The sequence below is a fragment of the Ailuropoda melanoleuca genome, chromosome 8 (genome assembly GCF_002007445.2).
Source record: "Ailuropoda melanoleuca isolate Jingjing chromosome 8, ASM200744v2, whole genome shotgun sequence".
Classification (NCBI taxonomy): domain Eukaryota; kingdom Metazoa; phylum Chordata; class Mammalia; order Carnivora; family Ursidae; genus Ailuropoda; species Ailuropoda melanoleuca.
The window spans coordinates 23,856,587-23,869,893 of NC_048225.1; the positions used below are offsets into that span (position 1 = coordinate 23,856,587).

Consider the following 13,307-nt stretch of genomic DNA (forward strand, 5'->3'; position numbering starts at 1 on the left):
CTCTGCTCTCTGGGAGACTGGGCTTATGGAAAGGTTAAGGCTCACTCCAATTTGCAAAAACCAGTCAGGACGAGAATGCCCATGGGTCTCATTTTTCAGATCTAAGCTGAGAACTAGACCCAGGTTTTCTGTCTCCTGGTCCAAGGTCCCATTGCTGTGAGAATACTTAACAAAATATTTCCCAGACCACCCTACATTTTGCTTCGAAGTCAGCCAGGCAGAAGAAATCCCATAGTTGTTATATGGAATCCAAAAGCAATGGCTACCCCAGGACAGAGCACCTCATAGGCTCAGAAAATGCATGTAATGGAAGTTATCCAGACCACAAAGCTACGCAGTCAAGGCTTCTCCCAAGAGCTAGGAAATTAAGGAATTAAGAACTTTCTTCTCAGAGCGTTAAACCATTAGATCAGCACGTAATGGATGAGCAGGAAGACAAGCTAAATCCCCTAAGGGGACTTAGGGATCCCACTTAGGCAGGGCCAATTGCGGCCACACTGAGCAACTGACCCCTCTAAGGAGAGAGAGGAAGGGGGTCCAGGATGCAAACCCTGGCAGGGACCCTCTGCGCTCTAACCCTGGGCAGCGGGCTGTGTGCGTCATGTTCTTGTGGCAACAGGAGCTCTGGGGTGGCCCTCATGAGACCAAACTTCCGTGACACCATGTTGCTGTGCTCACAGGAGAGGAGAGGCTCGGTGCACCCCAGTCCCAGCGACAACCGTTTGTCTTATAATTTAATAAACCGGTTTTCCTGTTGTTGACGGTGTTCACTTGATAACTACTCATTGAGCACTTGAGCTAGGTGCTGGAGACACAGCAGAGAGCAAGACAGTCCTAGTCACTGCCCTGGTGGAGCCTAGGGTCTCATGGACACCGACCTCACACACTTGATCGGGTGGGCCTACGGGGAGAGTGGAGACACACTTAGGGCCTAGAGCAGGGCTGTTGAGCCCAAGGAGCTGCCCTGAATGGACCTGTCCCCAGAGAAGCCTACGGGCCCCTCCCCGAGTAACAGGCCTCTCTTTGCGGGGGTGCCCCGTCTGCAGCTGCTTTTCCAGCAGCTTCCACGAACTAAGGAATAAATGCAAGCAATCATCTTTCCTCCAGGCAGGGGGGAGGAATCCAAAAGGGAAGGCAGCGGCTCTGCTCAGCCTAGGTATGCATTCAGGCAGTGGCTCTCCCCTGGTGGGAGGTTTGAGCAGCGGACGGCGCATTTCCCGCTCTTCCTACCCAGCCAAGGGTCACACATCCCTGGAGGGGATATTTAGGCGGTGAGCAGAGAGCCCTGGGAGCAGCAGACCCGTTTCCTGTCTCCCACTTGGACCACTGGACCGCGGACAGAGAAAACCAGGGGGTGAGGAGGGCTGAACAGCCCGTCCAGGGCTCTGAACCCAAAATTTCTGCTTTCCAATTTCTTCTTTCTTTCTGTCTGCTCCACCTCACCCGCAAAACACCCGCGCTCACCCATATGCACACGCGGGGGCTCACATAGACACAGGTGCCTGTCACACACGCACACGGGGGCGCTCTCACACTCTCACGCGCGGGCGCTCACACAGACACAGGTGCACACTCACACACCCACACGCGGGCACTCACACAGACACAGGTGCACGCTCACACACGCACACGCACCCTTGCACCGATCTCCGTCCTTTGTTTCTCCACTCCTGCCAGAAGCACCCCAGTACCACCGGCCCGGGCGTAGCAGGAAGGGGGGCCCGAGGGAGGGGAGAGCCGCCCGCCCCTCCTCTCGGGTCCTCTCTCCCCCTGCGGGACCCCATTCATTCAGAACCGGCCGCGTCCCGGGACCGCCCGGGCAGCCCGCCCCGCCCCTCCCGCTCGTGCCCGCGGGCTCTTAAGTCGGTTATTACACATTATTACACCCAGAGTCGTTTGTACTGGGGCCGAAGGGGAGGAGAGCCGGGAGAGAGAAGCGGGAGGAGGGGAGGAGGGGGAGAGAGAGGGAGAGCAAGGGAGAGAGAGGGAGAGTGCGAGCGTGAGCAGAGCCTCCCGCTGCTGGAGGAAGGGAGTGACTGAAGGGGCTGGCGAGGGAAGGGACAGGATGGCTTAGAAGCCTCCGGCCACAGGACCCCACGACAGGGAGGAGCTCTAGGCAGAGTCCGAGGCTGTGGTAATGGCTGGGGCTGGAGAGTCCCCTCGAGGGCCCTGAGCGCCTCTGCACCGCCTCTAAGGGAGGTCCAGAAGTTAGCATCAGTGGGACTGGAAGCTCCGATCTCAGCAAGTAAGTTGTCTTCTTTTCCTTCTTCCTTTTCTCCCCAGCTCACTGGTTCTGGAAGGCGGGATGTGCACTCTCAAGCCGCCCATTGCCCCGGCAGTTAGCTTTGCCAGGCACCTGCCACTTGGGGAGCCCACAGGGACAGCGAAGGGCTTCCGGCGGGTTTAAAGTTCAGCCAGGAAATCCAAGCTCCCCAGAGCCCGCAGGTGTCCTGGGCACTGGGAATTGAGCCTTCAGAGGGCTGTAAACACGCAGTGCTGATACCAGAGCTGGGGTACACCCCCGGGGTCCTGAGACCACCCTGCCTGCTATGAGAGGCTAAGGCAGTGGGGGTTGGGGGGCATCATTCCCCTGGGTAGCAGCTCTGCCTTCGAATGGGGGTGTAGAGGGCTGGGGTGGGGCGGTGAGCTCCCTCAGAGCCTCTGACCCTCAGCTTACCCTTGCTTTCTTTTAAGTCTGGCCAAATTGGAAACGTGGCCTTGCTATTTCTGCCCTCCTTGCTGCCTGCTCACTTCCTGCATGCCTGCCTATCTCTTTTTAAACATCCTTCCAACTGTTCAGAAAGGCCAGGAGTCCTGGCCGCAAGGGCAGGGACAGGGAATAGGGAAGGCCATCATTATTCCCCTTCTCCCAAATCCATGTGTCTCCCTGGAGAATTGTCCGCGCTTCCCATCACACAGGGCTGCCCCGCCTCCTCCCGGGACTGGGGAGCAGCCTCAGGCAGTGGGACCGGGTCTGGCCCCAAAGTTCCAGGGCCTAGCCTCAACATCAGGTCCGATAAGGCTAGCCCAGCCCTTGTTCTGAGAGCCCCTTTCCACTGCCAGAAGATCAACAGGCACCTGGATGTTCGCTTTGTGTCCAAATGTGCCAAGGGCTTTGCTCCCTTTTGATCCTTTTAACGAAAGAGATTTTTCCATCTTTATCCTACAGCTAAGCAACAGCCACTCGTTGATTCTGGGTAACTTTTGGGAGGTACACAGCCTCCAAGTGAGATTCTCACCTGGGTCTGACTCCAAAACGTACCTTTTTGTCATCGGGCTCTCTGGTCCACAAAACACTTTTCCATGTGAGAGAGCAGCAGTGAAAAACAGCTAATATTTATGGAACCAAGAACTGACCAGACACATTCCTATGAGTTCATCTGGACACCAGTCCTGTGGGGTGGAGGTCGTCCGCCAGCCTTAGAGTTCTGAGCAGAAATAATGGCGAGCTGTTACCCTCTAAACCCTGTCCTCTGACTTCAAAGCCAGACTCTTTCCACTATTAAACACTAACCCTGAAAGGTGTGCTGACCTTTCCCAAATCCGTGCCTTTTCCTCCAAGCCAGGTGTAAATCCCATCAGCGGGTTGGATGAGACCGTGGGACGCCCTAGAATTGGGTGGAAGGACCAAGCAGGGTGGATGGTGTGGGAGCAAGAGGGCGAGGCCCTTGGTTGGGCTCTGACACGAAACGCTTAGTCAGGCTGCCTGGGATTTTAAAACTATTGATCTGCCCCGAGATGGCCTCGCTCTGCTTCTTGGCAGTAATATTAAGAAATGGTCATTTGTGGAACGCTGACTGTGTGATACTGGGGCTTTTGTGGATGTGAGGGGATTGTTTCTTCTTCCTCCTGCTCTTCCTCCCAGCCTCCCCCGACCTCACCGCATCCCAAGCCTATATCATCCTGGACCCAAACAATCTGAAACTAAATTCACAGAGGTGAGACTTACAGCCTAAGGCGAGAAAAAGACAACCTTCTTTTACCTCGGAAGGAATGTGTTGGGGCGTTTATTAAGTGTTTATTCTTGTCGGGCTCCGTTTATTAATTATGAGGTTGATAATAAATTATTACAACAGCCGAAATAATCAGAACAGCACCAGGGCCACCACCACCGAAAGGGGAAACATCAGGTAGGGAGCTGGTCTGCACATTCCGCAGAAGGACAGTGCTCCCCAGGTCCCCTCAGCCACGTTCTGGGTACCCTACCCAGCCCTCCATCAGCAAGGGGACCACTCAGACAGACTTCTCCTGTCCTCTCCAAAAGCCACTATAACCTGCTGGTCCACCTGCATTACACAGAGAATGAATGAACTCCATCCAGGGAGCACTGCTCCTGGAGGAGAGGACAGGGGGGACGTGTGAGCAGAGAGAAGGGGCTGGCACCTCGAGCTGGCTGCCTTCCCTGAGGAGAATTCCCCCGGGAGAAGCCTTTCGTGGGTACCCCCTAGTCTGCAAGCACGTCCCCTGGGAGCCCAGCAGAGACATCCGTGTGGCTCCATCACAGACGTTCTCTCTGTCCCGCTGTCCCCGGCGGGCTGTGCAGCAAGATCCCTTTGAGGCTTCCTGCCAGTGCCTGCCTGGGTTTCTCAGCCAGGGATGAGGGAGTTCAGCCCACAGCAGGGAAGAGACAACTGGGGTGCCCCCTGCTCCCCTTCCCACCTGCTCTGCAGATGACCGCGTTCTCACTGCCTTCTGCGGTCCAAGCCGCAAATGGGTGTTGTGGGCACCCACGTCCTTGCAAATGGTATCTACTTCTGTTTCTTGTTTTTAAATCAGTTCTGCAGCCATTTAGCTGATCGCTTAGCATGTGGCAGGAGTAATTAATTTTTGAAAACCTTGGAACGTGATCATTCAGGCAAGGTTATGTTTTTCCACTTCAGAGCATGAGTGCCAAAGCTTACATTTTCTGGGCGATACCGATGGAATATTTAGGCGGGGGTTGGGGAGGGGGGAAGTACCATGGAGAGAGAGGAGGAATCCTTTAGGTGGTTCAAGGGAGCCATTTTTAGATTCAACTTTTCCCTGTGTCTGAGCTACAGACAGGCCCCGGAGAGCTGGCAGTGTTTCCAAGACAGGGACCATCATCAGATGAGCTTTGCGATAGTTGTCAGCCGTGGAGGAATTTTTCTGTTTTTCCTCAAGACAAGAGAAGAAGCATGGAAGTTTAAACACAAAGGATTGCGGTGCGACATTTGAAAAAAATACCTGAATGTCTTTCTCTAGGAGACTTGTGGGTGGCTTTCTCTGGGATTATTTTAAAACGGACAGGACAGCTGGCCCTTCCTGAGACCCTGGCTGCCGAGGGACGGAGCCATGGCCCTTGCCAGTGCCACAAGCTTATCTAGTTCCTCCTACCTTGACATTCTGATAAGTGAGCTATTCTAGTCCACAGAGCCCCGGATGACAGCAACCCTTGCCAACAACCGTGTTAAGTTAAATGTCAGAGCCAAACCTTTAACACATGACCCTGGAGATCCTGGCTGGTGCGTAAATGTTAAGTTCCATTATCATTCCAGACCAGAGCAGGCTGAGGGGCAAAGGTCAGGGATCATCCAACCGCTTTGTCAGGTGGCTACAGCACTTCCTGGTCGCCAAGGGTCAACCGATCTGGTGGCCAGGGAGGCTAGGGGCTGGGGCTGGGGAGTCAAAAGGGAAGTAAATGGAGGGGGAGGAAAGGAGAGATCACGATAAGCTTTCAGACTCTCCTTCTCCTCCTGTCACTTGGTTGCTGGAGGCCAGGTGTGCGCCCATCCCTATGTCTTCTTTCACATTTTAGGCTCCTTACCTGAATCTCAGGTAGGCCCTAATGCCATCGTCCTGAGTTATCTCTTGCTGTTCATAAAGGAGAAGGAGGGGGAGGAGCTATGGCAGACAAATGCCATCAGGGGCCGATCCGTGTCCTGTGTATTTCACCCTCACAGTCTGTGCCTCCCAAGATGGTGCTTTTGAGTGTCTGATGCTCTGAGTCTGGCCAGGAGGAGAGGCAGAAGAATAAAAGAGACGAGGTGTTGTCTCTGGTCCGGCAAGCTGGCCATCCAGCAGGGACACCAGATCCCACAGGAGCCCAGGTCCAAGAGTCCCTGACAAACAAAGCTTATGGCAACCAGCTACCCTGGGCTATCACAGACGGCAAGGTATGCAGGCCTCGCTGCCCCAAGTGACCTGTCATTTCAGAAAGTGGCCTTCATTGGATGAACCTAAAAGTCACTGGAATATTCCTTTAAACGTGGGTATGGAGTTCCTACCACAGGCCAGACCGTGTGTAGGAACCTGTGTTACAAGACTGGGTCCTTTACACCCCCTGCCTGCTTGAGCTTGGAGCTCTCTCTGAGGACTGACTGAGGAAAGCAGACGTGCCCACGGATATGCTATAGGATCAGGGATAAGAGCCATCGCAGAGAGACAGAAGGGCCAAAGGAAGGCCAGGGAGAACCTGGGGAGCCAGGGGTAGGCTTTCCAAGGGGGCTCGAAAAAACAGTGAGGTGCAAGAGAGGAGGGAGCCCCACGGAGGGAGCCCACAGAGGGAGCTTCTGTGGCTCCGAGGCCGGCCTCCGCTTGCCCTGGTCCTTCCTTCCATCTGTGTGAATATCCCCTGATTCTTTCCCTTAAACGTTCATGCATAAATGAACATTTCCATCACAGCAAAGATCTCTCATGTTGCCCTTTTTTATAGCCGAACCTATTCCCCACCTGTCCCACCTCTTCCTTAGCCCCTGGCAGCCATGAGTCTGCTCTCCTTTCTATAGTGTGTCAGCTCAAAAATGTTATATAAATAGGATCCTGTGGTATATGACCTTTGGGTTTTTCAATCAGTATAATTCTCTGGAGATGCATCCAAGTGTGTGTGTGTGATATTTCAGTGTGGTTGTTGAATTCGTTCAACTATTTACCCTTGAAGGACATCTGTTTGTTGTTTCCAGTTTGAGGCTATGATGATTACAGCTGCTCTAAATACGGGTATACAGGTTTTTGCATGAACATAAATTTCCATTTCTTTGGGATTCAGTGCCCAGAGGGGCCATCCATGGTTCACATGGTAATCATATGTTTCGTTCTTTAAGAAACTGATACGTTGTTTTACCTTCCCATCAGCAATGTAGGCGCGATCCTTTTTCTCTACATCCTTGCCAATATGCGGTGTTGTCATCATTTTTTATTGTAGCCATTCTGGTAGGTGTGCAACCATATCTCATCGTGGTTTTGCGTTCCCCTAATGGCTCATGATATTGACCATCTCTCCATGTGCTTGTTTGTTCTCCATATATTTTCTTTGGCTAAATGTCTTTCCGTGTCTTACACCCATTTTCTAATTAGATCGTTTGTTTTACTGTTGGATCTTGAGAGGTCCGTAGAGTTGCGAGGTATTAACCCTTGTCAGATACGTGGTTTGCAAACATTTTCTCCTACTCTGGAGCTTGTCTTTTTATCTTAACAAGGTCGTTTCCAGCAAACACTTTCAGTTTTGATGAAGTCCAATTTAGAAGTGTTTCCTTTTATGGATGAGGTTTTTGGTGTCGAGTCTAAGAATTCTTTGCCTGCCACAGATCCTGAAGTTTCCCCCAGGGTTTTTGGTTTTTCTTTTTCTCTAAAAGTTGTATAGCTGTACCATTTACATTTAAGTGCATGATTCATTTTGAGTTAATTTTTATATAAGGTTTAAGACTTAGTCAAGTTCATTTTTTTGTCTATGGATTTTGTCTATTGAATTTCTCTGGTGCCATTTTTATTATAAAGATGGTCTTTTCCCCATTGAATCCTTTTGCACTTTTGTAAAAGACCAGTTGGGTATATTTGTGAAGGTCTGTTTCTGGTTTCTGGGTTCTGCTCCACTGATCTACGTGCCTATCTTTCCTCCATTACCACACACACTTAGCTATATAATAAGTTTCAAAGTTCAGCCGACTGGGGTTAAAGTTCAGCTCAGTTGGTTAAGCGTCTGCCTTCAGTTCAGGTCATGATCCCAGGGTCCTGGGATCGAGCCCCACATGGGGCTCCCTGCTCCACTAGGAGCCTGCTTCTTCCTCTCCCACTCCCCCTGCTTGTGTTCCCTCTCTCACTGGCTGTCTCTCTCTCTCTGTCAAATAAATAAATAAAATCTTTAAAAAATAAAAACAAAAAAAGTTCAGCAGACTGATTTCTTCCACTTTATTCTTTTTCAAAATTCTCTCACCTATTCTAGTTCCTCTCCTTTTCCATAGAAATTTTAGAATAATCTTCTCTACATCTCCAAAAAATCTTGTGGGATTTTGATAGGAATTGTATTAAGCCTGCACATTCAGTTTGGAGAGAACTGGCATCTTCACTGTATTGTATTCCAGTCTATGAACATAGTATATTTTTTCACTTGTTTAGATAATCTTTGATTTCTTGCATCGCTGTTTTGTGATTTACAACAGTTCTTTCTGATCTGCCATGAACCAACACTGCGACCTTGGGCGTATCACTTGGTTTCTCGGACCTTCAGTTCACCCTCTGTAAAATGGGTATAAGAACACTTACCTTGATATGGTGTGGAGGTTATATAAGACAGCAAAGGAGAGATGTCTGACAGTACGTGCTCAATGAGAGATTCCCTTTGATAGATCCTGTTCTATTCTTTCTTTTCTTCTTCCTAATGCTCATTTCTGATGCCCCCATTGACTTTCACTTTGTCTTCTTTCCATCCTTTGTTTCTTGACCTGCTCTCACGCTCAACTCTTTAATTCCCATGACTTTATTTATTTCTTACTCTCACTGGCTTTTCCTGTTCATTCTCCCATAATATTTGTCTCATTCCTCTTTATTGGAGCATTTGGGACATTCTCTTTTTCTTGTCCTTAGACTTTGAGAGCGACTCTAGAGCCAATTAGCTTGGGTTTCAATCCATGCAAACACCAGCTTTGGGGCAGTTGGCTCACCCTCCCTTATGCCTCAGTTTCTTCGTCTGTAGAAGGGGGGAAACAATACCCATCTCATACTTTTTGTGAAATATCTAAATGAGTTAATACAGGTAAAGCATTTAGAATGCAATCTGGTGTTTGGTGAGCCTCCAATAGGTTTCAACTCTAATAGGTTTCTACTGGGATTTTACTTGCTGTGCCCTGTTTCTCTGGTCTTTTCTCCCCATTCACTCACCTTCTATCACCATCCCTTCTTTCTCATTTGTACATAAGTACATTCGTATTCACATTACCCTGCTTTCTCATTGCCGTCTTCTCTGTACATCTCCAGCCTCCTCTTCTCTAATCATCATTGATAAATTGGCACCAGCCCAGGAAATCTGTACCTTGGGCTGTAGACAGGAAACAAGTGGTTTTTCATTTTGATTTAATTATTAATCTCCTTTATTATTTAATGCAGAATACATACTCACAGAGCAGGGTTACAATGAAGAGACTGTATTAGAACTGTGCTGCTCGCTTTCAAAGAGATAGCTGGCTTAAAAAGGAAAAGTACTGGGTAGACAGATACAAATGTGGGGAAAATGGAAAATGAACTAATTTGATTTTCATGCCCTTTTATTCACAATTTTTCAGACATCATCCACAGGGGGCTGGGTGGGTGAATTGGGACTCTGGTCAGGAAGCCATGGCCTAGTATTAGGAAGAACAGACATCAGGACCCCTCGGCAGCCTGCCACACAAATGAGAACCACACAGGTTGGGAACCTCAGTCACAAGCTTCCAGGCCTGCTCCCTAGAGGTACTGCTCGATAATCAGGTACAATATGAAATGTTAAATTGCTGGAAAGGTACTCACGACATGATTAAGACTCTCAACTCTTACATTCCATACCTTGAATTAGGCCCGATTTTGCCCTTTTAAAAATTGCTGGGTATATTTGGACTCCCTGAAATATATTCAAATAGATCTTTTAAGTACCATCAAAATGATCTTTTTGTCTCTGCATTTTCTCCAAAGAACTGAACTCCACCAGCAAAGACTACATCTGTCAGCTCCCGTTTCAGACAAGAACTCTGCCATCCTTAAAAAAAAAAAAAAAGAACCCTTGAGTGAAACACCATTTAATCCTTCTCTCTTGGCTTTTTATCTTTATCATGAAGTGTCAGTATTTTTGTTTCTTTAATGACAAAGCAAGCATGGGATTAGTCCACAGCCCTTCTCCTAGAGTACATGTTTCTCTGCAGAGATCCTAAAACAATGCATGAGGTTTTATTACTGCCTTAGAATTGTGGTGCCAAACCCCGCAAGGATACAATTTGAATGAGCAGCTAATTATCTTCCTTTGTCTGGGTTGCCCAAGGCTCTGAAGGCTCCTGGCTCATCTTCTGGTGCCCCTGGTGGCATTGACTGGCCCCCTTCACAGCGCAGCCAGAAAAGTCAAGGCTACCCGTTAGGCCTATTGTTACATTGTTACATTGTTACATTGTCACATTGGTCGGTGTTTATATTACATAAAACTTCCCATTCAGTGTTGCTACCTGTACAATGTCACCGTCTTGGGAGCGAGCGAACCAGCATTTGCGTGCCCTGGGTAAGCCCCAACTCACCAGCTAGAAAGTGGGATTACTGTAGGATTCTCATGAGCCGATCCAAGAGTTCTGGAAGAGCCCCTAGAGAGATACCAATTACTATTATTATTCCATCACAATTCCATGTAGTAATAATAACGCTGCTTTATTTCATATCTCATACCTGGTCTTAGCCTGGAACAGTGCAGGTTAGGGAACCAAGTGCCTCATACTACTATTTGGGGGGGGTAGAATTTTCCCGAAACAATGGGAGCTATTTCATGAACATTAGGATTCCCTAGGATATTTCCATTTTTTACATAGGAAAGAGACCCAGGGTGGGGACCTCAGCAGAAATGTGTCATTCAGGGCAAGACAGGTGGCCAGGAAAGTCAGGTGGCCAGGAAAGTCAGGATTATCCTTCCGAACAAGGTCACGCTCTGTTTGGTGCTCTGGACTTGGGTGGATGTCAAATGGGAAAGCGGGGAGCGTGGGCTCTGCGGGTCGGCCGCCAGTCAGCCCAAAGCCGGGTTCGGCTCCTTCCCTGCCTTCTCTGACTCTCAGTCTCCTTACCTGTGGAACAGACACGCTGTACTTACCCTACAGTATTGTTGAGACAATGAAGTTAACATACAAAGGCACCTCTTCAAGAGCCACACACACACACACACACACACACACACACTCACACACTTCACTTCCTGGGCTATTCTGCAAAGAAAAACAAGAAGTCGGCCTCACCAGCTACAGGCAACAAATGGAACACGTGTTTAGAACAACAGCAGAACGAGTGTCAAGGGCGTCGAAGGGCACAGAAAGGACAGATGCTCCCCAAAGGGCTTGCTCCCGTCAGGGTGTCTCCGAGTCAAAACTGGGGACCGCTGAGAGGCTCTGGGAACAGCCTCAGTCCTGCATCCCTACCCCACCCTGACTTTGCCCTAAATAACAATCCCCCCGGTGCCGAAGGGCCGGATACAAGGGTGCCCCTCGGAGGGGCAGAGGCAGCCCGGGGACGGAGGCCGGGATGTCTGGGCTGGGGAGAGGCGTGCGAGCCCTTCCCTGGGCAGGGGCCAGTCTGAGCCGGGCCAATGCGGGGGGGCCCTCGGCACCTGAGGCCTCCTCACCCACCTGACACAGCATCTGTCTTGCGGCGGCCTCAGCAGCTAAGCCATCAAGGACATGGTGTGCTGGGACAGCCTCAGTGATGAAGTGTCCTATCTGACACAGCCCGTTCTTCCGACCAGCCTGTCCCTGGCTCCATGCTCCAGTGAAAGCCCTTCACCGTGCTCCTGGCGCACGCACCGCCCTCACACAGCCCCCAGAGACCTTCACATTCCAGAGACGGGGGTGCCAAAATTCACTCTGGCTATGACAGATCTCTGCACAGTCCCGGTTATGGGGCATTCAGCATGGAGCAGAGCTACAAGGATGCGTTCCCCGAGCCCTCGTGGGCCCCTGAGAGTGAGGGACACCCTGGCCATAAACCCAGCCCACATGGTCTAACCCTACGTGTGTCAGAGCCTCACAGGCCTGTTATCCCAGGATTCCCTAATCGCTGGTCATCGGCACCCGTTACGTCTGAGCCAGAAATGAGCTTGGGAGGTGACCGGACCCATGCTCCTGTTCTTACAGCCCTCCTCTGGTGAGAGAGCTCCTTCCACCTTCTTTGAGGCATTTAGAGTCAGAAATTTCTCCCCACTGAGAACCGCTTCCACCAGGATGGAAATGGAGGGCTGCAATGCTTGTCCAGGACTCTACTGGCTACAGCATATTTGCAAAGGGTGCAGCTGGGGAGGACCAGGCTGCTAGGCAGATGACGTAGTGTAGGAATGCAGGGGGGTAGGCGCCTGGGTGGCTCAGTTGGTGAAGCGTCTGCCTTTGGCTCAGGCCATGATCCTGGGGTCCTGGGATTGAGCCCCATGTTGGGCTCCCTGCCTGGTGGGGAGCTTGATTCTGCCTCTGCCCCTGCCCCCACTCGTTCTCTCAATCCCTCTCTCTCTCTCAAATAAATAAATAAAATACTTTTAAAAAAAAGGGATGCAGAGAGGTCATGACAGCCATCTGCACGATGGAGGGGACTGGGGAGAACGAGGCTGTGGGTGAGGAGACAGGGCTTGTTAAGACCGTGGAAACCAGACAGGCGGGCACGGACGCAGCAGCCCACACAGCCCTGTCTTTGGTACGGTGTGAGTCCCAGGTTGGCCCTCCGGCTTCCTCTGTACTGAGGGCTGACAGGCTGTGGTCATGGAAGACCGGTAAGCGAGGAGAATTCTTTTTTTTTTTTTAAAGATTTTATTTATTTATTCGACAGAGATAGAGACAGCCAGCAAGAGAGGGAACACAAGCAGGGGGAGTGGGAGAGGAAGAAGCAGGCTCACAGCGGAGGAGCCTGATGTGGGGCTCGATCCCACGACGCCGGGATCACGCCCTGAGCTGAAGGCAGACGCTTAACCGCTGTGCCACCCAGGCGCCCCTAACGAGGAGAATTCTTTGGCGCTACCACAGCTCTTCACACCCTGCTCAGCATAACTCAAAGTCCAATCCGACGTGTCCATGTGAGGAAGANGATGGAGGGGACCGGGGAGAACAAGGCTGTGGGTGAGGAGACAGGGCTTGTTAAGACCGTGGAAACCAGACAGGTGGGCATGGACGCAGCAGCCCACACAGCCCTGTCTTTGCTACGGTGTGAGTCCCAGGTTGACCCTCCGGCTTCCTCTGTACTGAGGGCTGACAGGCTGTGGTCATGGAAGACCGGTTAGCGAGGAGAATTCTTTTTTTTTTTTTTTTAAGATTTTATTTATTTATTCGACAGAGATAGAGACAGCCAGCGAGAGAGGGAACACAAGCAGGGGGAGT

General features: G+C 50.7%; 1 protein-coding gene across 3 annotated transcripts in view; it reads left to right on the plus strand.

Moving 5' to 3' along the window:
* The first annotated feature begins 1,949 nt into the window (after positions 1 to 1,949).
* KCNJ5 (potassium inwardly rectifying channel subfamily J member 5) overlaps positions 1,950 to 13,307 on the plus strand; it is a 29,097-nt gene continuing 17,739 nt past the window's right edge. For all 3 annotated transcript variants that reach the window (XR_004627095.1, XM_019796888.2, XM_002912693.4), the window contains exon 1: positions 1,950 to 2,245. The gene's annotated coding sequence lies outside the window, so the exon portion shown is untranslated. The remainder of the gene's footprint in view (positions 2,246 to 13,307) is intronic.